At 46.1% G+C, this 25452-nt stretch overlaps 2 non-coding genes across 2 annotated transcripts; one reads left to right on the forward strand and one right to left on the reverse strand.

Annotated features, from left to right (window-relative positions):
• Positions 1-4272: 4272 nt before the first annotated feature.
• Positions 4273-4345, reverse strand: trnav-cac (transfer RNA valine (anticodon CAC)). Its single transcript has one exon. It is a non-coding gene; the product is annotated as a tRNA-Val (tRNA).
• A 14724-nt stretch (positions 4346-19069) lies between these two features.
• trnan-guu (transfer RNA asparagine (anticodon GUU)) lies at positions 19070-19143 on the forward strand. The gene has a single exon. It is a non-coding gene; the product is annotated as a tRNA-Asn (tRNA).
• The last annotated feature ends 6309 nt before the right edge of the window (positions 19144-25452 follow it).

A 25452-nucleotide genomic window follows, 5' to 3' on the forward strand; every position in this document is an offset into this window, starting at 1 on the left:
TAGGGGCGTTACATTTCCAGTTTTCCTGTCTGTTGGGACATCCCCAGAATCCAGGGAACTTTGGTAAATTACAACCAATGCATCCACAATCCCTGTCGCTAATTCTCTTAAGACCCTCGGATGCAATTCATCAGGTCCAGGGGATTTGTCTGCCTTTAGTCCCATTATCTTACTGAGTACCACCTCCTTAGTGATTGTGATTGTGTTAACTTCCTCCCCGCTATAGCTCCTTGACTTTCCACTGTTGGAATATTGTTCATGTCCTCTGCCGTAAAGATTGATACAAAATGTTTGTCTTTTTCTGGCCGAGTCATAGAATATAAGAGCAGGGAGCTTATGCTTCAATTCTATAATACTTTGTTTCGGCCACAGCTGAAGTACTGCATGCAGGAGATTTACAAGGATGCTGCGTGGAAGTTAATATTAAATCTGCTTCCAAAACCCTGTCAGGCAGAAAAATATTCACATTTATTTTATACAGTTCCATTTTAAACAGGCTTTGCATGTCATGAATTATTATCCCTTCCCATTTTACATACAGCATTTTAAGACCTTGCTTTAAAATATTTGGTGCCTGTGACACCAGCCATTGTTAGATTTAGTCACACACCATCCTGACTTGGAAATATATCGGTCGTTCCTTCATCGTCACTGGGTTAAAAGCCTAGAACTCCCTCCCTAACAGCTCTGTGGGAGCATCTTCACCACACCGACTGCAGCGGTTCAAGATGGTGCTCACCACTATTGTGTTCCTCACACAGATGAGGCTGCACACAGAGAGATTAAAGTAACAGTGACCTCATTCTTTAATAAGACATTCCAGTGTGAGGAACAGGCCTCAGGGGCCGGCTTATATATAGTGCTCCCAAGGGATCCCTTGGGACTTCAGGGGATGAGCTCCCTGGTGGCGGAACATGGGAGTGCATGCTTTACAGATACACAACATCACTCCCTGCAAAGTCAAAGTGAAAAGTATTTACAAGGTGAGGCGGTCGGGAGCCTTTCTTTCCCTGGTGGACTGCCTCGGTACAAATGTCTGTTCTGGTGTGCTGGCTGTGCCCTCGCTGGGCTGGCGTGTTGTTAGCCCTGCAGGGCTGCTGGGTGAGCCTGGCCTTCCTGTGTCATGTAACCGAAGTCAGGTCGAGCTTGGTGAACGTCTTGCCTCCTGCCAGCGTCGCAATTAGGTCGTCTGCCTTAGGTAGCGGGTATTGGTTCTGTCGCGAGAAACGATTGATAGTTACTTTATAATCGCCGCAAATCCTGACTGTGCCATCACTTTTGAGTACTGGAACAATCGGGCTGGCCCACTCGCTGAATTCTACTGGGGAGATGATGCCCTCGAGTTGCATCCTGTCCAGCTCCATTTCCACTCTCTTCCTCATCATGTGAGGTACTGCTCGCGCCTTGTGGTGAATGGGTCGAGCCTCTGGGACCAAGTGGATCCGCAACTTCGCCCCGGAAAAGTTTTCAAATCCTGGCTCAAAAAGGGAAGGAAATGTTTTAAGAACCTGGATACATGAGGCCTCATCGACATGTGATAGCGCTCGGATGTCATCCCATTTCCAGCGGATTTTGCCCAGCCAGCTCCTTCCAAGCACTGTGGGGTCATCGCCCGGGACAATCCAGAGTGGCAGTTCATGCACCATGCCCTCGTAGGTGACCTTGACCATGGCGCTGCCCAGGACAGTGATAAGCTCTTTGGTGTATGTTCTCAGTTTCGTGTGGATGTGACTCAGGGCTGAGCTGAATGGCTTGTTGCATCACAGTCTCTCAAACATCTTTTTACTCATGATGGATTGGCTGACGCCAGTGTCCAGTTCCATGGCGACGGCTAAGCCATTCAATTTTACGTGCAGTATAATAGGTGGACATTTCGGCGAAAATGTGTGAACCCCGTGTACTTCAGCATCTGCCTCCTCTCTCGAAGGCTCTAAATTGCTTTGATCCACCATGGACCAATCTTCCTCCGCCACGTGGTGGTTAGCAGATTTTGCAGAGCTTGTAGCTCGTTTGCAAGCACATTGGAGGTGCTCCAGTGTTCTACAGCACTTGCAAACATACCCTTTGAAGCGTCATGAAAAGGCTGAATGGATGCCTCCACAACGCCAACAAGCTGTGAATTGCCTTGCATTTATTCTTTGTTGGGGACTCTGAGTCATCAGGATCACCTGAGCCCTGCTGGAAGTTACAAACTCGTGGCTTCTGCCCTGTACATTTCTGCTTGCAAACACAGTTCCAGTTAATTTATGAACATTGCTAGCACTTGTGTGCTGAGAGATTTGTTGGGTGTTATCACTGGTGGACATAAACGCCTGTACTGTTGCAATGGCCTTATTGAGGGTCGGTGTCTCTACAGTCAAAATTTTTCGCAGGATGGTCTCTTGGCCAATGCCCAGTACAAAAAAGTCTTTGAGCATTTGCTCCGGGCAGCCATCAAACTCACATTGTCCTGCAAGTTGCATGAGCTCGGCGATGTAGCTCGCCACTTCCTGACCGTCAGATCGCTGGCACGTGTAGAACCGATACCTCTCCATCAGCACGCTCTCCCTCGGGTTAAGATGCTCCCGAACCACTGTACACAGCTCCTCATATGGCTTATCTGTGGGTTTCACCGGAGCCAGAAAATTCTTCATGAGGCTGTAGGTCGGTGCCCCACAGATTGTGAGGAGGACCGCTCTCCTTTTTGCAGCGCTTCCTTCTCCATCCAGCTCGTTGGCTACAAAGTACTGGTCTAGCCGTTCGACATAAGCTTCCTCCGAGCTTGCTACCTCCGAGAACTTCTCCAGGATGCCCACAGTTTGCTGCATCTTTGCGTTGGATTCGTATTCTCGTCGTCAGTTATTGTGTTCCTGACAAAGATGAGGCTGCACACAGGGAGGTTAAAATAACAGTGACCTCAGTCTTTAATAAGACACTCCAGAGTGAGGAATAGGCCTTGGGGGCCGGCTTATATACAGTGCTCCAAAGGGATGCTAAGATCCCTTGGGACTTCAAGGGATGAGCTCCCTAGTGGCGGAACATGGGAGTGCATGCTTTACAGATACACAACAACCAACAGCTTCTCAAGGGCAATTAAGGTTGGGCAATAAATTCTGGCCTTGCCAGTGACACCCAGATCCTGTGAACTCATGTAAAAAAACACTATTTTAGGAGTCTGGTTCACAATATTCATTGCTGACGACACCAGGAATCGGGGGCAACTTTTGTCAAATTGGGCTCAAAACTGGAGCGGTAATTCCTACCGTGCACAGATAATAGCATCAGTATTGAAGGTAAAATCACATGGTGCTCATTTTCAGAATCAACGCAGTAAGATTTGAAATAAAGTGAAGGAATTTTATGGTGAAAGGATTTGGAAATTAAATGTGACTTGTACTTCGCTCTTTAATTAAACTTTGTGGCGTCTGTCTGCCATTCATGTCTCTGTTGAACAAGGAAGGAGGGGTTTAACATTGACCAGACTGCACTGCTCCTGATACTTGTGAGCTCATCGGTTATAATGAGATGTTTTTACCCATTGGTCAGTGCCAACTTTAGCTCAGCTGTTACTTCGTGATAGCAACTTTGTGAAAAGTTTGAATTGGTCTGAATGCAGTCGCTGCCTGGTGTTTTTGTTGTCATTGTAATCCCCTTCTTTCACACTGAAACAAATCGTAACCGTGTTTTTAAATTAGCAGTGTGAGATATTTAGAGAGCATCTTTAAATGCTTCACGAAAACCATTCCGCTCCCTTCAGCTTCCTGGGTTCGATTCCCAGTTTGGGAAGTAATTTTGCTCCCACTGTTTTTAATTAAAGTGAAGTAATTTAACTAAATTACATAGATGACCCAAAGCACTTCAGAGTGGTGTCAAAACAAATGAGTTGGTAATTAGAAATAAGGAATGTCAGAAGTTGGACTTGAGTTTCTGGGATGGAGTATAAATAACCCTCTGTGCACTGGAACTGGGAAGGGTGAATAATGAATGAGTTGTTTCCGGGTTTGAAATGCGGCTTACATCTGCTGGTATTAACCGATAGCATTGTTGAGCAGACTGAAAGACATGCTAACATGATCACTGAGGGTCAGTCGAAACTTCAACAACTTCATTTTAATAATTTGTGAAACTTTAATCATTGAGGAAGTTTTATTCCCTTTCTGATTTTACACATTCTGTATTTTAGGAGATAGGTTTTAAATGTTCTTCATGGAATCAGAGAAGTTTACAGCACAGAAGGAGACCATTGTCACATGAGCAATGAACATTTAAAACCAGTTTTTGTTTCAAAAATAATGTTTCCGCCCGGGCTTGAACCGGGGACCTTTCGCGTGTGAAGCGAACGTGATAACCGCTACACTACGGAAACTGCTGCCTAGTGCAGAGCCACAGGAGTGTGTGGCCTCCTTGTCCTTCTTTGAGGGCTGCGGTGTCTCCCTGCTGCTCTTCAACGATAGTGGGAGCCTGGTCATCCCAGGTCCCGTTGGGAGGGCAGGAGGGTGATATCCGCTCGCTCCCAGTACTGGCCCTGGTGGCCAGATTTAGAGCCGATCGGGGGCAGGGTACCGGTAGTGGTGCCTTTGCCATCCGCTGATCACTGGCCCTGCAGCTGGTATGCTCCCTCTGTGTGTGGCCACACTCCCTGGGGTATCACATTGGTCCCGGAGGGGCAGGCTACATGATCGCTGGACCTGGGTGCTGACGGGAGGTTGCCCTTGGTTTTGTCGGCAGACATGTAAATCGCACGTCATTGCTTCGTTTACTCTCACAATACATTGGTTCTGACCGCAATTGCCCGACTTATCATGATTAGTTACATTTACAAACTTGAAATTGTCAGTTACATCTTTTACATTTGTATCACCATCATCGCTGTATAAAGAGTGGAACTGTCCCTTTAATTGTGATCGGTTGCCGGTCTCCTTTAAGAGGGTCTTTCAATCTTTACCCCAATCCGGTTGCCGCTCGGCATCACGTGTTGCTCCCTTGTGGTCTGGCTGCCGCCATCTTGACTTCAGGCCCTTCACCTCGTGGTTCAGACGCCATCTTCTTTCTCTCCATGAGGTAGGCTGCGGTGATCCTTTTCTCCCCAGGTTCTGCCACGGATGACAGGAAGTTACCTTCTGCGTGAATTTTCTTCTCTGGAGTCCTGCCACTGGAGCCTGGAAGGTGAGGTCTGGTTGTTTGGGCTGGATCATCTCGCCGTTGGGTTGAGCGGTCTGTGTCGTCGCCTCACAGTCGAGTTGGGTGGTTGGTTTTTCAGGTGTTGTGCTGGATCCAACTTCGGGGCCATGAGGGATGTCCATCGCTGGAGGTTGGAGCTATTCCCAGCTCCAATTGATCTTTTTCATCCACCTTCTTCCTAATAGCTTTGGACAATCCCCAGCAATGATCCACAAAGGTAGCCTGTGCATCTCGCCGCCATGGGACACCTGGACATCCACGCTGCCAACGACTGGGATGTATCGTTTGTGTAGGTGAGCAGTTTCACTTCGATCGGGATCATTTTATGTCGTTCGATTGGATTGTCCCAGAGTTTCTCAAAGGCTGCTTGATTCTTCAGTGACTGGCTCGCCCCTGTGTTCGCCTCCATCGTGACTGGAACATAGTTGACTTGAACTTCCATTTTCACCGGGGAACTCTTGGTGGTGCAGGTAAACACTCCGTACATCTCATCGTCGCTGGACTCCGGATGATCAGCCAACTCTTCATCGACTCGGTGAGTATGATTTCTCTTGCATATTTGCTGGAGGTGGCCCTTCATGTTACAGCCTTTGCAAGTATAGTCTTTATAGCGGCACTGGTGGGCCCTGTGATTTCCTCCACAGCGCCAGCATGGGGTTGGCCGGTTGGCCCCATGTGGCGGACTCAGGATTGTGGGACTCGGGGTTCTGTTCTCTCTTCCCTGAGAGAGACTGCTAGCAGCAGCCCTGCCTCTAAAAGGCACCTTTCGGTTCACAGTACTTGCCGGATTAGAGTCCTGGGGGTGAGACATCCACTTGGAATCGCAGGCCGAGATCATGAACTTCTGCAGGGTGACCGTGGTGTCCGCAGAGAGCAGCCTGTGGAGAAGGCCCTTGTGACCGATTCCAATAACAACGATGTCCCTTAGTGGTTCGGTGAGGTGATCACTAAAATCACATGGTGCAGCCAATCGTCTCAGGTCTGCAGCATATTTTCCGATTTCTTGGCCTTCGGATCCACCGGTGGGGAGAGAACCGGTGTCTGGCTGTGAGGATGCTCTCTTTAGGTTTGAGCTGTTCCTGTACCAGCGTTACGAGCTCAAGATATGTTATTGTCTTCTCTGGGACTAGCAGGTCCCTGACAAGGCCATAGACGGTGGGCCCACAACTACTGAGCAGGATAGCTCTGCACTTATCAGCCAGCGAGATCGGGTCGTCTCCCCCCATGTCATTTGCAATAAAGAAGTGTTCGAGCCTTTCCACAAAGGCCTTCCAATCTTCCCCATCGGCGAATTGTTCAAACGTGCCAAGGTTAGCCATTGTCACATGGAAATTCGTATTCTCGTCACCAGTTATTGTGTCTGTAAGCTAGTAATGACTCCACGAGGTAAGGTATTGTACTTGAACTGTGGTGACCTTAGTACACTTATTGCAGCTCCTGAGTGAGGGTACAGTACTGTGAGCTCCCTTTTATACCTGGTTACCTGTTGTGTGCAGGTGACCCCGAGGTCTCCACCAATTGCACCCTCTGGTGGTACAAGCATAGTGCATACAGTGTGAAGATACATCCAGTGGTCTTATGTAACTGTACATTGAGTGTACAGGGTGTGTACTTATTTTATACATGCAAAACAAAGATCATCGGTTAATTAATGGTGTTTTCCCGTGAAAGCAGGATAAAATTTAACAATGATTTAATTTCTGCATTTAGAAAGACATGGGTTAATCACTGATAGTCAGCATGGATTTGTTCAGGGAAGGTTTTGTCTGACTCACTTGATTGAATTTTTTGAGGAGGTAACTAAGTGGATCGATGAGGGCAGTGCGTATGATGTAGTGTATAAGGATTTTAGCAAAGCTTTCGCCAAGTTCCGACATGGAAGACTGGTCACGAAAGTAAAAGCCCATGGGACCAGGGCAAAATGGCAAGTTGGATCCAAAATTGGCTCAGAGGCAGGAAGCAAAGGGTAATGTTTGATGGGAGTGTTTGGGACTGGAAGGATGGTTCCAGTGGGGTTCCACAGGGCTCAGTGCTAGTTCCCTGACTTTTAGTGGTAACATCAATGATCTAAACTTAAATATAGGAGGTATGATTAAAACGTTTTCAGGTGACACTAATTTAATCCAGAGAAGTGTGAGGCTGTGCATTTGGGGAGGGCAAACAAGGAAAGAAACACACATTAAATGGTCGGACATTGAGAAGTGTGGAAGAACAAAGGGACCTTGGAGTGCATGTCCACAGATCCCTGAGGGTAGAAGGCCAGTTGGATAAGGTGGGTAAGAAGACATACGGAATGCTGGCCTTTATTGGCTGAGGCATGGGATAGAAGAGCAGGTTGATTATGCTTGAAATGTATGACACACTAGTTTGGCCACAGCTGGAGTATTGCATGTAGTTCTGGTCACTGTATTACAGGAATAATGTGATTGTACGAGAGGGTACAGAGGAGATTTACGAGGATGTTGCCAGGTGTGGAGAATCTTAGCTATGAGGACAGATTGGATCGGCTGGGTTTGTTTTCATTGGAACAGAGGAGGCTGAGGGGAGACAACATTGAGATGTATAAAATTATGAGGGGCGTAGATATAGTGGATAGCAGAGGGGTCAACAATCAGGGGGCATATATTGAAAGTAATTGGTAGAATATTTAAAGAGGATTTGAAGGTAAAATTCTTCATGCAGAGGTTTGTGGGGGTCAGGAACTCGCTGCCTGAAAGAATGGCGGAGGTAGATACCACAAGTAAAAAGTATTTGGATGTGCACCTGAAGTGCCGTAACCTGCAGGGTTATGGACCCAGAGCTGGAAAGTGGGATGAAGCTGGATCGCCTCTTGTTGGCCGGGGTGGAAGTGATTGGCCAAAATGGCCTCCTTATGTGCTGCAAACTTCTATCATTCGATGAAAAATGTAAATGTCCAATGTGGGTGTCGAAACCACGACCCTGAGATTAAAAATCTTATGTTTCACTGACTGATCTCGCCAGGCTTCTGCCAAACATACCGTTCTCTCATTGATTGCAGACAGGCGCCTGTTGGCTCTGCCCCAGATGTTTAAACTTGCTGTCGAGGAACTGCCAGGATCTTCTTGAATGGTGGACCAGGCTCGAGGGGCCGAATGGCCTATTCCGGCCCCTAATTCTTACATGCTTATCATCTTATGAACTTTTCACAGGAGAGCAAACTCGCCCCTGAGCATGCATGAGAAAATATTCCCGTCTGGTGAGCTTTCGCGTGTGAGGTGAACGTGTTAACCGTGACACTGCGGAAACATCTCCACTTTCAGCACCAGGTCAGACGGAGATGTTAAGCGAGCAGGTGAACTGCTGAATCCCAGTTTTAAGGAGTTGGTCGTGGTGTCAAACAATGAGTTTCGCTTAATGATTAAAAATAATAAATGTCAGAAGTTGGATTCAAACCCACACCTCCAGAGAAAACTGCGATCTAATCACAGCAACTTAGACCGCTCGGCGGTGTGTGTGGCCACCTGCAAGTTGATTTTGAACTTGTGTGTCCTGTCACATGAATAAAATGAGGGCAGCAGGCGTATCTCTGCCTGACACCGGGGAAACAGTGAGACAGACCGTGGAACAAGGGTCTGGTTATTGCCAAACAGCAAAGAAAATATTAATTCTGAAAGAACAGTGACCCCGACGTGATTTGAACACGCAACCTTCTGATCTGGAGTCACACGCGCTATTGTTGCGCCACGAGGCTTACACAATGTGTTTGAGATGTTGCTCTATATGAAGCTTTCACAACACAAGGGGCTTTAAAATCCCCGCCCATTCCCACCAGGTGTCAAAGCAGCGCTCAACTGCCAGTCACCGTATGTTTTTTTCTTAAACTTTTGTGTTGCGTTCATGGAAAAGCATCATTAATTAACCCGTCACCTTCTTTTGCACAATGAAAGAAATGCTAACTGAGGGACAGTCGATACTTCAATCCGTTGTCCTGTGCTTTGCGGAACGGGCAAGGAAGTGGACCTGAGTCCATGATCGCATCGGCCATGGTCGTATTCAATGGCGGAGCAGGCTCGAGGGGCGTATGTCCAACTCGTGCTCCTATTTCTTTTTTTCTTATGTTCTTCAGCATGTTGACCCATTTTACACACTGTATTGTCGATGTCACCAGGAATCTGGGGCAACTTTTGTCAAATTTAACAGCACCGGTTATTCCTTCCGTGCAGAGAAATTAGAATCAGTCGTGAAGATAAAATCCCATGGTGATCCTTTTCAGATTCAACGCAGTAGGATTTCAAATAAAGTGAAAGAATTTTACAGTGAAACGATTTGGAAGTTTTACTTGTATTTGTATCTTTAATTAAACTTTGTGGCGTCTGACTGCCGTTCATGCCACTGCTGAAGAAGAAAGGAGGGTTTGACGTTGACCAGACTGCACTGCCCCTGATATTTGTGAGCTCATCCTTTATATTCAGTGGTTTCTTGCCCTTTGATGGGCTGCAGTGTAGCGGATATCACGTTGGCCTCACACACGAAAGGTCCCCGGTGGATTCGTTTTCTCTCACTGAAAGGTATCTATTTATTGGTTAAATAAAGAGCAATTCAGGAATAAGGGAGCCTTTCTACCAGGAGAATAGCTAATAAAAACAGCAAATGCTGGAAATCTCAGCAGGTCAGGCAGCATTTTCCAGGAGACTAAACTCTCCTCCGATTGTGCCCTTATAGCAAGTTTAAACATCATGTTTCTACCCAGAATCAAACCGGGTACTTTTCACGCATAAAGCAAATGTGATAACCACTACACTACAGAAACCTCTGGCACAACAGCCCCAACAGAGGGGAGCTGACCAGTGAGCTCCCTCTGTGCTGATCGGGAATGTGTTGGCTCACCTAAAACAACTTCTGTCCCACACTGAAAGTTTTCAATCCTTCTCCTCCGCTGCCCTTTACAGAAATGTCACGGATCACCCAGCCACCGTGTTCACTTCCACATCCTCACAGTGGGGCCACAGAGGCTCCTACCGTCTCCCCGCGATCAGCGAACTCACCCAGTTTGTAAAATTAAACCCCGAACACGTGCCCGGCAAAGGGCAGGAGAAGCCAGATAGTCTGTAAGCTCGGTCTTTCGCAGAAAGTATTGGTATTCATGGTGATTACAGCAATTATTAATCGTCTCACAAATCTCAATTATTTTTATGCGATGAATTGATCGAGAATTGAAACCAGTTTAGTGCGCCGGATCTTAACCCCTCGACCACCAGGGAACGGTTATGATACATATAGATATATTTATATATATTTATATATGAACCTGAATATCAATGGCTAGCTACCTAGACCTCATGGTGCAACTGTAGTGCGTCTAACTATGAGTGAGAGAAATTGTTCCACAATGATACACATTTCATCTTTTGTTCCCTTTTAAACACTAGAAACTGAGACAGGGGGAATAAATAGAGAAATAAAAGCACAGGGATAAAGACAAGAGGAAGAGAGAAGGGGAAAGATACTGTTCCCACCCAGAACTAATGCAGAAACCCCTCTGCTGCACTCGGGGTGGCCACCCGCAGCCTGGATACACGAACGGGAGAACACCAGCGGCAAGTCGGGGCCATAAAAGGAACGGCGAGCGGCCCTGGGAGCAGCTTGGAGATCCCGGGAGACTACTCCAGGGAGCAGCGCGAGCTGGTGCAGGAGGGCGGCGGCAGCGAAGTGTGACGTCATCAAGGTCCAGGTCGGTGATTGGAACGTGGGCAGATACAGCAGGAGCGGCGACATCGGGTCAAAGGAGCGGCGAGAGACTGCAGAGGGACGTGATCGGTGCCCAGCAGAGGCATGACTTCGGGGCCAGGGGCCCAGGGTTAGCACGGGCCAGCCCACACTGCGATATGTGTGTGCACTAGGTCCGCGCAGCAGAGCTGGTCGCCTGTCGTCTTGCTTAACCCTTGCCACTGGACCAAGACCTCGCTCTGTCAAGCCCGTGTGATGGCTGGGGTGCAACGGCCACCACATGTTAAAAAAATCCACGCACAGGCATCTTCCACCCTTCGGGATGTAGTTCGGATCCTTCATTGAAACACCTGTGAATTCATCCTTTTTCAGCGTGGAAGCAAGTCATCCTCGTTTCGAGGGACCGCCGATGATGATGATGATGATGGATACATTAACGTCCCAACAGCTCATTGACTGCAGGAGTGGGACCGTGCGGCGCTTCAGAAGACATGTCGAAAAGGCCAAGTCACTAATTTCGTCTCATGTGCTCCTCCGATCACGAACAGCAACACACACTAAAAATGCTTCAATAATGGTTACATCTTATCTCCACATTTGCTGAGCAGGTGGTTTGTTGGTCTAGGGGTATGATTCCTGCTTCGTTGGTTATTACTTGAAATTTGCAGAAAGATCCTGGCTTCAAATCCCAGACCAGCCTTGAGATTGCATTGAAATTTTGCAAAGAAGGACTTGTATTTCTGCAGCGTCTGTCAGGAACTCATGATGCCCCAAAGCGCTTTCCAGCCGTTGAGTTGCCTTTGAAATGTTGTCATGTGAAGAAAGATGTGCCCAAATCACCTCAACTCTTTGCAAACGAGTTCATCGAATCAAAGAAGTTTACAGCACGGAAGGAGGCTATTTCGGTCCATCGTGTCCGCGCCGGCCAACAAGAGGCTATCCAGCCTAATCCCACTTTCCAGCTCGAGGTCCATAACCCTGCAGGTTACGATACTTCAGGTGCACATCCAAGCACTTTTTAAATGTGGTGAGGGTTTATGCCTCTACCACCCTTTCAGGCAGTGAGTTCCAGACCCCCACAGTCCTCTGCATGAAGACATTTCCCCTCTAAACTTTCGGCCAATTACTTTAAATTTATGCCTCCTTGTTTCCCTCTGCTAAGGGAAATAGGTCCTTTCTATCCACTATATCTCGGAACCTCATCATTTTATACACCTCAATGAAGTCTCCCCTCAAGCTCTGTTCCATGGAAAACAAACCCAGCCTATCTAATCTGTCGTCATGGCTAAGATTCTCCACTCCCAGCAACATCCTCGTAAATCTCCTCTGCACCATCTTCAGTGCAATCTTGTCCTTCCTGTAATATGGCGACCAGAACTGCACGCAGTACTCCAGCTGTGACCAAACCTGCCCCACCGACCCCATCTCTTGTATTCTATGCCTCGGCTAATAAAAGCAATCATTCCATATTCCTTCTCAACCACCTTAGCTACCTGGCCTGTTACTTTCAATGATCTGTGGACATGCACTCGCTGGATTCTGGGGAGGACCCAGCAGATTGGAAAACTGCAAATGTAATGCCCCTATTTAAAAAAGGAGGCAGACAAAAAGCAGGAAACTATAGACCAGTTCGCCTAACATCTGTGGTTGGGAAAATGTTGGAATCCATTATTAAAGAAGCAGTAGCAGGATATAGAAACATCGAAACATAGAAAATAGGTGCAGGAGTAGGCCATTCGGCACTTCGAACCTGCACCACCCTTCAATAAGATCATGGATGATCATTCAGCTCAGTACCCCTTTCCTGCTTTCTCTCCATACCCCTTGATCCCTTTAGCTATCAGGGCCACATCTCCCTCTTGAATATATCTAACAAACTGGCATCAACAACTCTGCGGCAGAGAATTCCACAGGTTAACAACTCTCTGAGCGAAGAAGTTTCTCCTCATCTCAGTCCTAAATGGCTTACCCCTTATCCCTTAGACTCCGACCCCTGGTTCTGGGCTTCCCCATCATCGGGACCTGTCCAGTCCCGTCAGAATTTTATATGTTTCCATGAGAACCCCTCTCAGTCTTCCAAACTCCAGTGATCTCTCGATCCCTTGATTCCCCGAGACTCGAAAAATCTATCTAACGCAGCCTTGAATATATTCAGAGACTCAGCATTCACAAGCATGTGGGGCAGAAAATTCCAAAGATTCATATCCCTCTGAGTGAAGAAATTCCTCCTCATCTCTGTCTTAAATGGCCGACCCCTTAACCTGAGACTGTGGCCCCTGGTTCTAGACACTCCAGCCCGGGGGAAACAACCTCTCAGCATCTACCTTGTCAAACCCCTTCAGAATATTGTGTGTTTCAATGAGATCACTTCTCATTCTTCTAAACTCTGGAGAGTATCGGCCCATTCTACACAAACTCTCAACTTAAGACAGTCCTCTCATCCCAGGAATAAATCTGGTGAACCTCTGTTGTACCACCTCCCAGGCAATTATTTCCTTCCTCAAATAAGGAGACCAAAACTGTGCGCAGTACTCCAGGTGTGGTCTCACCAGGGCCCTGTACAATTGTAGCAAGACTTCCTTACTCTTGTACTGTGGGCTATATAGTAGGTGCTTTGTTTTTTGGCTGTTTCGATGGTTGTATAAAAAGTTATTAAAATTGACAGTTGCTCGGGAAATATATTTGTATTTCCGTCAGTGTACTCCTTACTCTTCAAGGGCTAGATTTTCCCCAAGCAGTTTTGTCGGCGCACTGACCTCAAGCGCATCGACTTTGCGCGCTGGAAATGGCTCGGGGAAAAACGCGCCCCATCCTGGCCGCTGTGTACAGTCCCCGGAGTCCTGGCGTGGCGTCGATGGTGAAGTGGGGGGCGGAGCCAAATGCCTGCGCCGAAACCACTGCTGACACCTTCGCATATAGGCAGTAGGGAGAGAAAACTTGGCACTCTGCCATTTTTAAACAGTGTCAAACCCGATGAAAAGCACAGCAGCTTCTCAGCTTCTCCGGTCGCTCCGCGGGCTCTCCCCCCGTCCCTCCCCGATAAAACGCACAGCTCCAACAGCTGCAACTTCTCCGGTCCACAAGCTCACACTTCTCCGGTGTGTAGAGGCAGTATTTCCCCTTCTCTCTTTCTCTTGTCTATATCCTTCGGCTTTGTTTTCTGGATTTATTCCCCCGGCCTCATTTTATGTGTTTAAAAGGGTACAAAAGATGAAGTGTGTGACACTCTGGAACAATTTCTCTCACTCAAATATATCTATTTAGTGAAGTGCAATAAAGAGCAATTAAAGAATAAGGGAGAGGCCACTGTCACCCTTTTGACAGGAGAATAAACTCGCCCATGGCTGTTCATCCACAGAAAGTTTAAACATAATCTTCCTGCACGGGATCATTCCGCGTGGAAAGCAAACGTGATAACGGCTCCACTGCGGAAACCGCTCTGACCAGAAGTACAGCAGAGGGCAGCTGACCAGTGAATGCCTTCTGTGCTGATCGGGAATGTGTTGGCTCACCTTAAACAACTTCTGTCCCTCACTGACAGCTGTCAATCCTTCTCCTCCGCTGCCCTTTACACAAACATGTCACTGATCCCCACCCACCACCCCACATCCCCATCGTGTTATGTTCCATGTTAGCACAGTGGGGCCATGGAGACACCTATTCTCTCCCCGCGGTTAGTGAACTCAGTCAGTCTGTAAAATTAAAGGGGAACAAGTGTCCCGCAAAGGGCAGGGGAAGGGAGAGAGTCTGTAACCTGGGCTTAATTGTTTGTCAAAGGCTACCCGTCCTGTTGTGTATTTCCAGCAGTTTCCTACTTTCACAGGTGGAGATACCGGGGCTGGACCATGCTACTAAAATACAATGAGGTCGGGATAAAAGTTCCTCACATACTCAGGGCAAATTAAATGATTGAAGTTCTACAATGGATTAATTAATGATGTTTAAATCAATGAATCTTTTTTCCAACATGAGATGCATGTAACTCTTTCTTCTAAGTTTTTAATTTTGATGGAAGTGCAATTTCCCTGGCCGGAAATCGACCCAGGGCCGCGGTGGTGAGAGCGCCGAATCCTAACCACTGGACCACCAGGGAACGCTGCATTGCTGCATCGCTGCATCGTAATGCTTGGTGTCATTATTGTCCTTTTCAATCCACTTGTTTCACAACGAAACACATTGTAACCGTGATCTGAATTTTATGCCACGTCATTCTTTGAAATCACCTTTAAATGATTGGGTAAAACCACTCCTTGTACTACCGAAAAACAGCTTCGATTCCAGGTCAGGGCGGTAACTTCTGTAACAGCTTTTTTCAATTCAAAACCTTATAAAATTGAAGACATGCAGCTAATAAGAAAAAATAAGAATTAATTAATCACAGTTAAATAACCGATAACCTTTTTCAGGATGAAATAAATATTAATATAGCTACTGAGGGACAGTAGTATCTTTAATCATTCATTTTCTCTTTACATGTGATGAATTTTTATCCCGATCTCATTTACACGCTGTATGAGAAATTGTAAGTGTTTATGACTCAGTTGTAAAACCATTGATTGTGTGTGTGTCTATTCTTGATAGGAGGAGCACTTGAGACCGAAGTTCCAGTTCAATATATGCATCAATAGAATCAATTTTCACCAGTTCCTTTAAACCCAATAACATAATTTATTTTGATTGGACTGGATGGAAGAACATGATCCATGTAAAAAATTGTTATCGTTTTACTTGTGCTGAATGCTCATAAAAGTATTGGAGTGGGAACTCACTGGATAACAGCAAAGCTTGCAATGTTTGCGGAATATATTCGTGCAGCCAACATGCACAATGATAACCCGGAACTGTGCGGCACCGAATCCTCGGGGAAAAACATTAAAAGGCTTCGCCCGGAGATGGGTTTGGATTACCCACCTTTCAGTTACCAGCCGAATGCACTAAACCATTGCGCCACAGATACACACTGCAAGACATGCAAAACCAGGGTGTCAGTCAGTTAAAGCTTCAGATTGCTCCGACCGGGATCGAACATATCCACTCTCAGTTGTACTTTTCCCAAGTAAAGTGTGGGACATTCATTGTGGATGAGTGGAAGCAGTCTGGTCCCGCACACTGCAGACACTTCCATGTCACCACCAACCAGCTCTCCCACAACCGGTGTGATCCACTTTCCACCCTTCCAGTGCCTTGTCTGTGACGAAGTATGTTTCAAAAGTTTTGGAAAAGTTGGTTCCATAGTGTAATGGTGAGCCCTCTTGATTTTAAATCTAGCGATCTGAGTTTAAATCTCGGTGAAACCTAAATTCATGTTGTCCCAGCTGCTGAAAATTTGGAACAAACAAGTGAAAGACAGCTGGTGCTGGTGGGCAGTTTTGTTGCCTTTTTCATTGATGCTTGATCTACAAGTCTAGATGTCAAATTGTGTGCTCAACCGTCAGTTATCTGCTGCAAATCAGCGGAGGACAAATCACTTTGTTGTCTAATGCTGCCTTTGCCTGCACAATGTGTGCTGAGATTATCTGTACAATATGCATTCCGCAGGATGAATAAAAGCAATGCTTTTTGAAATGCAGGCACTGCATGTTTTGCACTCGATAAAACGTCGCATTTTCTTTTCATTAATTTTACATTAATGCATTGCAATGCCAACGCACTTTTTACGTGGCAAGATCGATAATTAGCAGAGCGTAATGAAGACATCGCAAATTTTCTGTTTAAAGAATGGACTCAGTCGAGAATATTTTGTGGATTTTATTTTTCTGAGGCTATTTTCCCTGTGCTGGAGTCGCCCTGCGCAGATATGTGAAAAAGCTGGTTTTGTTAAAACTCCAGAGACCGCATGGCAGTTCGCTGGGACAAAAGAGCTGTCAGTCATCCATTGACAAAAGAGCTGTCGGCCAGGAAGGGGGGCCACTGACAAAGCCACTCTAATTTGTAAAAGCACTTCTCACCTCCATCTCAGAAGGAGACACAGAACAATGAACCCACCAGCCTGGCCAGCCAAGGAGGAGCTGGGTCTTTCCCAACACAAAGGCTCAGAGAGATGCCCAGACTAAGGGCCATCAGCCCAATGCATGGGTGGGATGGCCCATCACTGACTAAGTACCCGTGCTTAGAAACAAAGGGGTTTTAAAGATTGGCGGGAAAGATAGGGGTAGCAAGACTCCCAGAAAGACAGGGTCCTTTCCACTTTATTTTTAGCTTGGAGCTTGGTGTGAAGCTTGGAGCTTGCAGCTTGCAGCTTGTGTCTAGAGAGAGCCACCTCTCCCTCTCGCTCTCGCTCCACCGATCGATGTACCAGAGGAAGGGGCCGCAGTATTGCAGAAAAAGCCACCGAGACTGAAGACCAGGCAGTGACTTCCCACAGCTGAGCTGAGCACGGAAACGGGCTGCGTGTGGTGGTGAACATGGTCGCGAGTGCTCCAAGCCAGTAACCAGATATCCCAGGCCAGCTGAGTAAGGGCTCATGGTATTCTCAGAAGTGAAGCTTTCCAGGGCTATTCTGGGGAGGGTAATTCATTGGTAGGGGTGGTGTTAGAATCCACCAGGGAATTACTGCGTGTTACTAGGTTCATTTCTGTACTGTATGTATGTTGTTTGTAACCGGGATTTTATTCTCCACAGAGACAGTGATTTTGTTTAGCAGTGCATGTTTTAGACAGTGTATGTTAGACCAAATAAATATACTACGATTTATCACTGAAGCATCCCTTTCCATGACTGATTTAATTTCCACTCTGAATAATAATTCCCGGATCTAGAACTTTCGTTAGGTGGGGGCGATTCAAACCGTTCATCTGGCAATTGAGCGAGGATCACAAACACTTACAATATTTACGAAAGGATATACTTGCTTTGGAGGCAGTTCAGAGAAGGTTCACTGGGTTGACTCCGGAGATGAGGGGGTTGACTTATGAGAAAAGGTTGAGTAGGTGGGGCCTCAACTCATTGGAATTCAGAAGAATGAGAGGTGATCTTATCGAAACGTATAAGGTAATGAGGGAGCTTGATAAGGTGGATGCAGAGAGGATGGTTCCACTGATAGGTGAGACTAGAATTAGGGGGCATAATCTCAGAATAAGGGGCTGCCCATTTAAATCCGTGATGAGGAGAAATTTCTTCTCAGAGGGTTGTAAATCTGTCGAACTCACTGCATCAGAGAGCTGAGAAAGCCACGACATTAAATAAATTTAAGACAGAGATAGCTTCTTCACTGATAAGGGAATAAGGCTTATGGGGAACGGGCAGGGATGTGGACTTGAGTCCATGATCGGATCAGCCATGATCACATTAAATGGCGGAGCAGGCTCGAGGGGCCATATGGCCTACTCCTGCTCCTAGTTCTTAAGTTCTTATGTGCTGAATAGCGACACACAAAAAAATGCTTTGATCATGGTTGCACCTCATCTTCACGTTTGTCAAACAGTTGGCTCGTTGGTCTCGGGCTGTGATTTCCCTTCGGAGTTGTTAATTGAAATTTACGTGGGGTCCCAGAGGAGCCCTGATATTGCTCGCATATTTTGAAATTGCATCGAACTTTTGCAAAGAAGGACTTGCATATCTGCAGCGCCTTTCAGGAACTCATGACGCCCCAAAGCGCTTTACAGCCATTGAGTTATGTTTGAAGTGTTGTAGTTTGGGGAAAGATGTGCCCAGATCACCAAACATGAACCTCAACTCTTTGCAAAGAGTTTGGTGCAAATAATCAGGCGTCTCAGGGACTTGGACTTTCTTTGAATAAGTTCTGCTTGTACCTGCATTCAAGCTTGAAACAGCAACTGGGCTTCCATCTCACGGGACGTTTGGGGTTGATGTGCATCACTTTCAATCTTTGAAATTTCACCAAGCAAAGAAACGGTGAATCCAACTGTCCCTGTAAGCATTTAGTTCCCGTTTAATCACAGGAATATCCGCAGTCAGGAGCTGAAAAGGAATACAAACCTTATACCGGCTTCGGGACAATCAGAATACTTTGTCACAGACAAGGCACCGGAAGGCTGGAAGGTCCATCACACCGGTTGTGGGAGAGCTGGTTGGCGGTGACATGGAAGTGTCTGCAGTGTGCGGGACCAGACTGCTTCCACACATCCACAATGAATGTCCCTCCATTTATTTGGGAAAAGTACAACTGAGAGTGGACAAGTTCCACACCGGTCGGAACAATCTGAAGCTTTAACTGACTGACACCCTGGTTTGGGATGTCTTGCAACTTATATGTCCATCAGTCTCTGTGGCGCAATGGGTTAGCGCGTTCGGCTGTTAACCGAAAGGTTGGTGGTTCGAGCCCACCCAGGGACGAAGTGTTTAACTGTTTTTCCCCGAGTATTCGGTGACGCACAGTCCCAGGTTGTCATTGTGCGTTTTGGCTGCACGAATCTCTTCCGCAAATGTTGCCAGCAGTGCTGTTATCCAATTAGTTCCCACTCCAATATTTTATGAGCATTCAGTTCAAGTCAAACGATAACAATTTTTTACATGGATCATGTTCCTCCATCCAGTCCATTAGAAATAAATTATGTTATTGGGTTTAAAGAAGCTGGCGGAAATTGAATCTATTGATACATCTGCAGAACTGGAACTATGGTCTCAAGTGCTCCTCCTATCAAGAATCGGCACACACACAATCAATGGTTTTACAACTGAGTCATAAACACTTACAATTTTAAACCATTCTCAGACAGCGTGTAAATGAGATAGGGATAAAACTTCATCACATGTAAGGAGAAAATGAATGATTGAAGATACCACTGTTCCTCAGTAATTATATTATTATTTATTTCATTCTGAAGAAGGCTAGCGGCTAATTAACGGTGATTAAAAGAATTCTTACTTTTGCACGTTGGCTGCATGTCGTCAATTTTATTAGGTTTTGAATTTAAAAATGGTGTTACAAAATTTATCGCCGAGACCTGGAATCAAAGCTGTTTTTCGGTGGCATAAGAAGTGGTTTTATCCAATCATTTAAAAATGATTTCAAAGAATCACGTGGCGTTAAATTCACATCATGGTTACGATTTGTTTCGGTGTGAAACAAGTGGATTAAATAGGACAATAATGTTAAATAAAGAGTAAAGCTACCACTACATAGTCGCATCAAAGCCTCCCAGGGCAGGTACAGCATGTGTTAGATACAGAGTAATGCTCCCTCTACACTATCCCATCAAACCCTCTCCGGACAGATACAGCCCGTGTTAGATACAGAGTAAAACTCCCTCTCCACTGTCCCATCAAGCTCACCCAGGACAGGTACAGTACGCGTTAGATACAGAGTAATGCTCCCTCTGCAATGACCCATCAACACTCCCAGGGCTGGTACAGAACGGGTTAGATACACAGTAAAGCTCCCTCAACACTGTCCCATGAAACTCTCCAAGGGCAGGTACAGCATGCGTTAAATACAGAGTAAAGATTCTTCTAAACTGTCCCATCAAACGCTCCTAGGGCAGATGCACCACGGGGTTAGATACAGATGAAAGCTCCCTCTACATTTTCCCATCAAACTCTCAGGGCATGTACAGCACAAATTAGTTACAACATAAATCTCCTGCTACACAGTCCCATCAAACTCTTCCAGGGCAGGTGCATGTTGCATATGCAATAACTCAGTTGGCTTACTGCCGTGAACTCAATCAGCTGCATCCTGACCGTACTTTTCCAGCTCTCGAACAAAGGATTTAACATGGAGGCTTCCTTTATATACAAGAGTTGCACGTGTGTGTCTGTGGCCCAATGATCTTCGACGGTCGGTCCCCCTGGTGGCAGGTAAACCCGGGCATATATACATTACAGTGCAGCACGTGTTTAAATCTCCCTCTACACTGTCCCATCAAACGCTCCCAGGGCAGGCAAAGCACAGGATAGATACAGAGCAAAGCTCCCACTATACTGTCCCATCAAACCCGTCAGGGCAGGTACAGTACGGATTAGATACAGATTAAAGCCCCCTCTACATTGTCTCATCAAAGACTCACAGAGCTGGTACAGCTCATCTAAGATATACAGTAACGCTTCCTCTAACCTGTCCCATCAAATCCTCCCAGGACAGATCCAGCATGGGGTTAGATACAGAGTAAAGCTCCCTCTACGCTGTCCCATCAATTTCTCCCAGGACAGATCCAGCACGGGGTTAGATACAGAGTAAAGCTCCCTCTACACTGTCCCATCAATCTCTCCCAGGGCTGGTACAGCACGGGTTAGATACAGAGTAAAGCTCCCTCTACACTTTCCCATCAATCTCTCCCAGGGCTGGTACAGCACGGGTTATGTTAGCACAAATCTTTTTCTGGAAGAATCACTCGACATTCGGTGTCGGTTCCAATCCCAAAATGGCCTTTATTACACAACGGGGAGAGAGCCTCTGGTCCAACTCCAGGCATTCCACTGCACCGAACAAAGAAATTCATCGATATTTATATGTTTTACAACAGTTCATTACAATTACTTAGCACATGTCAGCTGGACACACTCCAATCATAAGGACTATAAATTACAAATCAATTCCACTGGGACAATGGAATTGGCCCCCAGGCACCAGGGGACTGTGTGATCACCTCATGTTTTAGCTGGGGCTTATTCATGGCCTCGTGAGATTCTCCAGATCCCCTTATCTCTACTGTCCTTGGGTTCTGTCTGCACCTAACCTCCTTATCCTTATACAGTCACAGGAATTTCTTTGTTCAGTATTCTGCTGGGACATCTTGTCTGTGGTTTGTTGATTAAGGGCGTTCTGCTGAGCTCACTCTTTCCAGTGTTCCTGTACACGGAACTGCAGTGTCATCAGCTACCCAAAAATGTCGTCAAGCTAACTGTTAGCTGAATTCCCCTCGTGCTTTGCAGAATTCCTGGCAGCCATTTTGTATCTGGCTACCATTTTACACATACATATATGCAGACATATATTCAGCAGGTGCCTTTGCCTTTGCCCTACAACAATCCCCCCTTTCGGTAATGGACTAATCCTAGTCTCCTGTTATCGACGACATAATTTGTTACTCGACTTATATTTTATGTACGACCCGGTACTTCCTGTCACAACGTGCTGGCCAGTCACGTGGTGTCAGAAGTCCCAGTTGCTTCGATCAAATTGATATAGTTCAGATTCCCCTGTCCCTCTGCTGGACAAGTCACTTTATTTACTTGAGCCCTTGTTCTGATACTCCTTTTTCGTGCATAATGCCTGCAGGATCGACAGGCCATGACTCTCCATGTTAGTGCTAAGACCAGCTGTATCCCTACCAGTATGTGTGATATTATTCCAATCCAGAGGTGGATGTTTACGTTCATGCCCCAGTCCCAGACCCTCCTCCACCAACTCTGGTTTTGTAACTCTTGGTCAGTATCCTTCTCCAGTATTTCAATCTTTGTCTGTAGTTGGTGGAAGAGTCTGACACACTGGCCTACTCTGAGTCTTAGTTCCCTTAATACTGCAACTAAATGTGGGATAGGGGCCTGCTCTGGCTCGTCATAACCCTGCAGGTGATCGTGGAGCTGATCGATGGCGTTAATGATTTTGGGCCTCGGTGTCTAACCTGGATAATGCGGGCTTGTCCTATTGTGAGGTCGTAGGTCTGTGAAGCAAAAGTTTGGTTGCGAGATCTGGCATTGTAAGCCATTGTACCGATATGAATGTGCCGTGGTAGAGACACAGTATTTCCCTTTGCCCCCGTAACCTGTTCTGGCAAAATGTGTGGGGGCAGGTACTATTTCCAATACACATCCATCGGTTGGATTAAATCCACATTCGACTAGTTCTCCCTGTCCCACCGGGTGAGGGCACACCGTAATGCCACCTGTCTGCTTGCATCCCGTCAGGGAGATCCCATAGAGTGTGTTGTCTCTGCGGACAGCAGCGGCTGCGGTCAGATAGTAATGGAGGGAGGTGTTTTCCCGTATGATCCCGATATTCTACAGTTGATAAAGGGGAAACGGTCCTGAGTCTTGTGTGTCTATAGGTATCATCAGGGCTATTCCCACTCCGGCAGCTTTGCCCATTCGGCAGTTTGGGATCACTGGGCAGACTCTGGTTAGTCTCTTCAGAGTGCAATTATCCAGTGTCCCCTTCAGTTTGGCCAACTGAGCCAGATGTGGGCTGTCTATCCAGTCTGACAACTCCCCGCTTTGGATATGTTCGAGGTTGTGGCGTATCTGTCCCACCATCCATAGGCCATAAGCTTGACAGAGTTGTCCCTGTCTAAGTTTTGCGGTATCTTCTCTCTCTCTGTCGATAAGGTGATTGATTGTTTTTGCCTGAGCTTCCAGGACCGAGAGGCCATCCAATTGGATTTCAGCACCCTCTCTTCCGAGTTCGGCTTGATCTTCCTGATTCCACTCTGCCCGTTCTAATAATCCCTTCATCACTCCTTTAAGCTGCTCCACCCTTTCATTTAGCCTTTGTATGTCCAGTGAGTTTACTATGGAGGTTCCGGCATTAAAACCACTAGCAACATCATTAACTATTTCCCTCTTAGTCCTATGAACTAGCTCCTGTCCTCGGAATCTACTGGCACACATGGCATCGGCAGCCTGCTGCATTACAACTTTACTTAATACATTATACATATTTCTTGCCTGCTCTGTACAATATTCCGGCATCTGTATACCTGAGATATTGATCAGGACAGGCACAATTTCATGCTTAACATTATCATACAATAGTTCACCCTCGTTGGACAGCACAATCCAATTTTCCGGTCCCCTTGTAATTGTTGGACATGGCAATTCCATGGGCAGTGTGGTGGTTCTTATGGGGCGTGGTGTCGGAGGGGGTGAGAAGCATACATACAATGATATTGCGGCAGCCTCTACCTCCTCATAGTATCCCCACAGCCCCACCCGCTTTTTGTGGGTGACGAACGGTTGTGGCTGGGCAGGATGTGCGCAAATTATTCCAAAGGTACATTCATCGGGCCCCCGCGGCCTCCCTTCGTCTAATGCAACTGCTCCTTGTACCCGTGGAGCATTGCACACATACTCTATTCCAATCCGGATTCATTTGCAGCCACGCGTAAAAATCAGTTCTGTCCTTGCTCCAGTCCTTGGCTGCTGGAATGCATATTCCATCTGTCAAAGCAAACAAAACCCCATAGTTGATACAGTTGTGTCTTTCTTGCGTGTGCTGCATCTCTCGTAGTCGGTCTGTATTATCCAGTGCTTGTGTGGGCCTCAAGGTTCCCAGTATCATGAGTCCCCAGAGTCGAAGTCACCACTGCGGTCCCATCTCGGTGTGTTTTATCTGCACATTTTAAACAGATAGCCTGGTCGTCACCAGGTGTTAGGTTCTGGTCTACTTGTGTCGCGGTCACTCTGTGGAATCGGAGGTAAGGGTGAGCTTATCCATATTCTTTATAGTCGTACCACCTCGATCACTTCATGTCCCTGTCTGGGCTGCATCGGTTTTGTATTTGAGCCTGCTGTGCTCGAGCCTGCACGATGACCCATCTAAATATTATCCAACTCTAATAAACACCAATGCCACCACTATTCCTCCAAACATCGCAGTGTGCTTTACTGTTAGGTTGGGTTTGTGGACTACACCTATCCACCGTGGGATACATTGGCTCGATTGCCACAGGTGATGGTGCTTTGGCTGTACACTGCACTATCCGTCTGGTCCTGTTTTTTAAAATCTCTTCCAGCTTATTTATCTTAGCTTTTAACTCTTGACCAGCTAGTTCTGTTTTATTTTTATTCTGACTATCCCACCATTTCCACAGTCTGCCAGGTGAGTCTTCTTTATTTTAGTAAGAAATTCAAATTAGTAAGGTCCAGTGTAAAACAGCTGTCAATGGAAAGGATTAACTCCTTTACAGGGTTGTAAGAAGGCCTGATGTCATTACGTAACTTCGCGTAATCATCCAAATCTTTTTGCCTTCAAACCTTGCTTAGAAATTAGGAATCCGTTAAAACAGCAGAAATCATTAGTAAAGTGGTCATAATAAAAATCTTCTCATCGGGAAAGACAGCATTTTCGATTAAACTCAAATTTTTTGCTTAACATCGAATTCAAGTACTTGCCAAAGATTATTTTTAAATGAGAGCACACATTTTTAATAGCTATTTTGTTTACTGAAATACAATTTTCACACAAGCTGCATACATGCCAAAATTTCTTTTTTTTTTTAACGGTCCCGTTCAATGGGCCAATCTTGTGTTTTATTTCTCTCTCTGCTGAGTTCGCATAGCTTAGCTCTTTTCTCCTCGTTATTTTCAAATCCCTCCTGCTTGTTTATACAGCTCAGGACTTTTCTTGATTAACAACATCTATTCCGGAAATCTTTTAAAACTGCATTGAAACTTTCTCGTAATTTAAAATCATTATCAATGGAGAGTGTGTTTTACCTCCTCCAATTTTTTTATCCTTTTCCCAATTAAACCAATATCTTTTTCACAGCCAATATCAGTTAGTATTTAGTAAGTTTTGTCTTTTTCCATTGCAAACACTTTTTTTTTCAGCACTTATTTAGTACGTTACGTCATTTTTTCCAAACCTTTTAGTTTTATTTTTTAAAAGAGATCAGATTTCACTTTTTGTTTTAAATATATCGCATTTTGTTGTGCCTTTTCGTAACCAGTGGTACTTGAAACCTTCACAACAAAATTAACTCTTCG

The sequence above is a fragment of the Pristiophorus japonicus genome, unplaced genomic scaffold, assembly GCF_044704955.1.
Source record: "Pristiophorus japonicus isolate sPriJap1 unplaced genomic scaffold, sPriJap1.hap1 HAP1_SCAFFOLD_147, whole genome shotgun sequence".
NCBI lineage: Eukaryota > Metazoa > Chordata > Chondrichthyes > Pristiophoridae > Pristiophorus > Pristiophorus japonicus.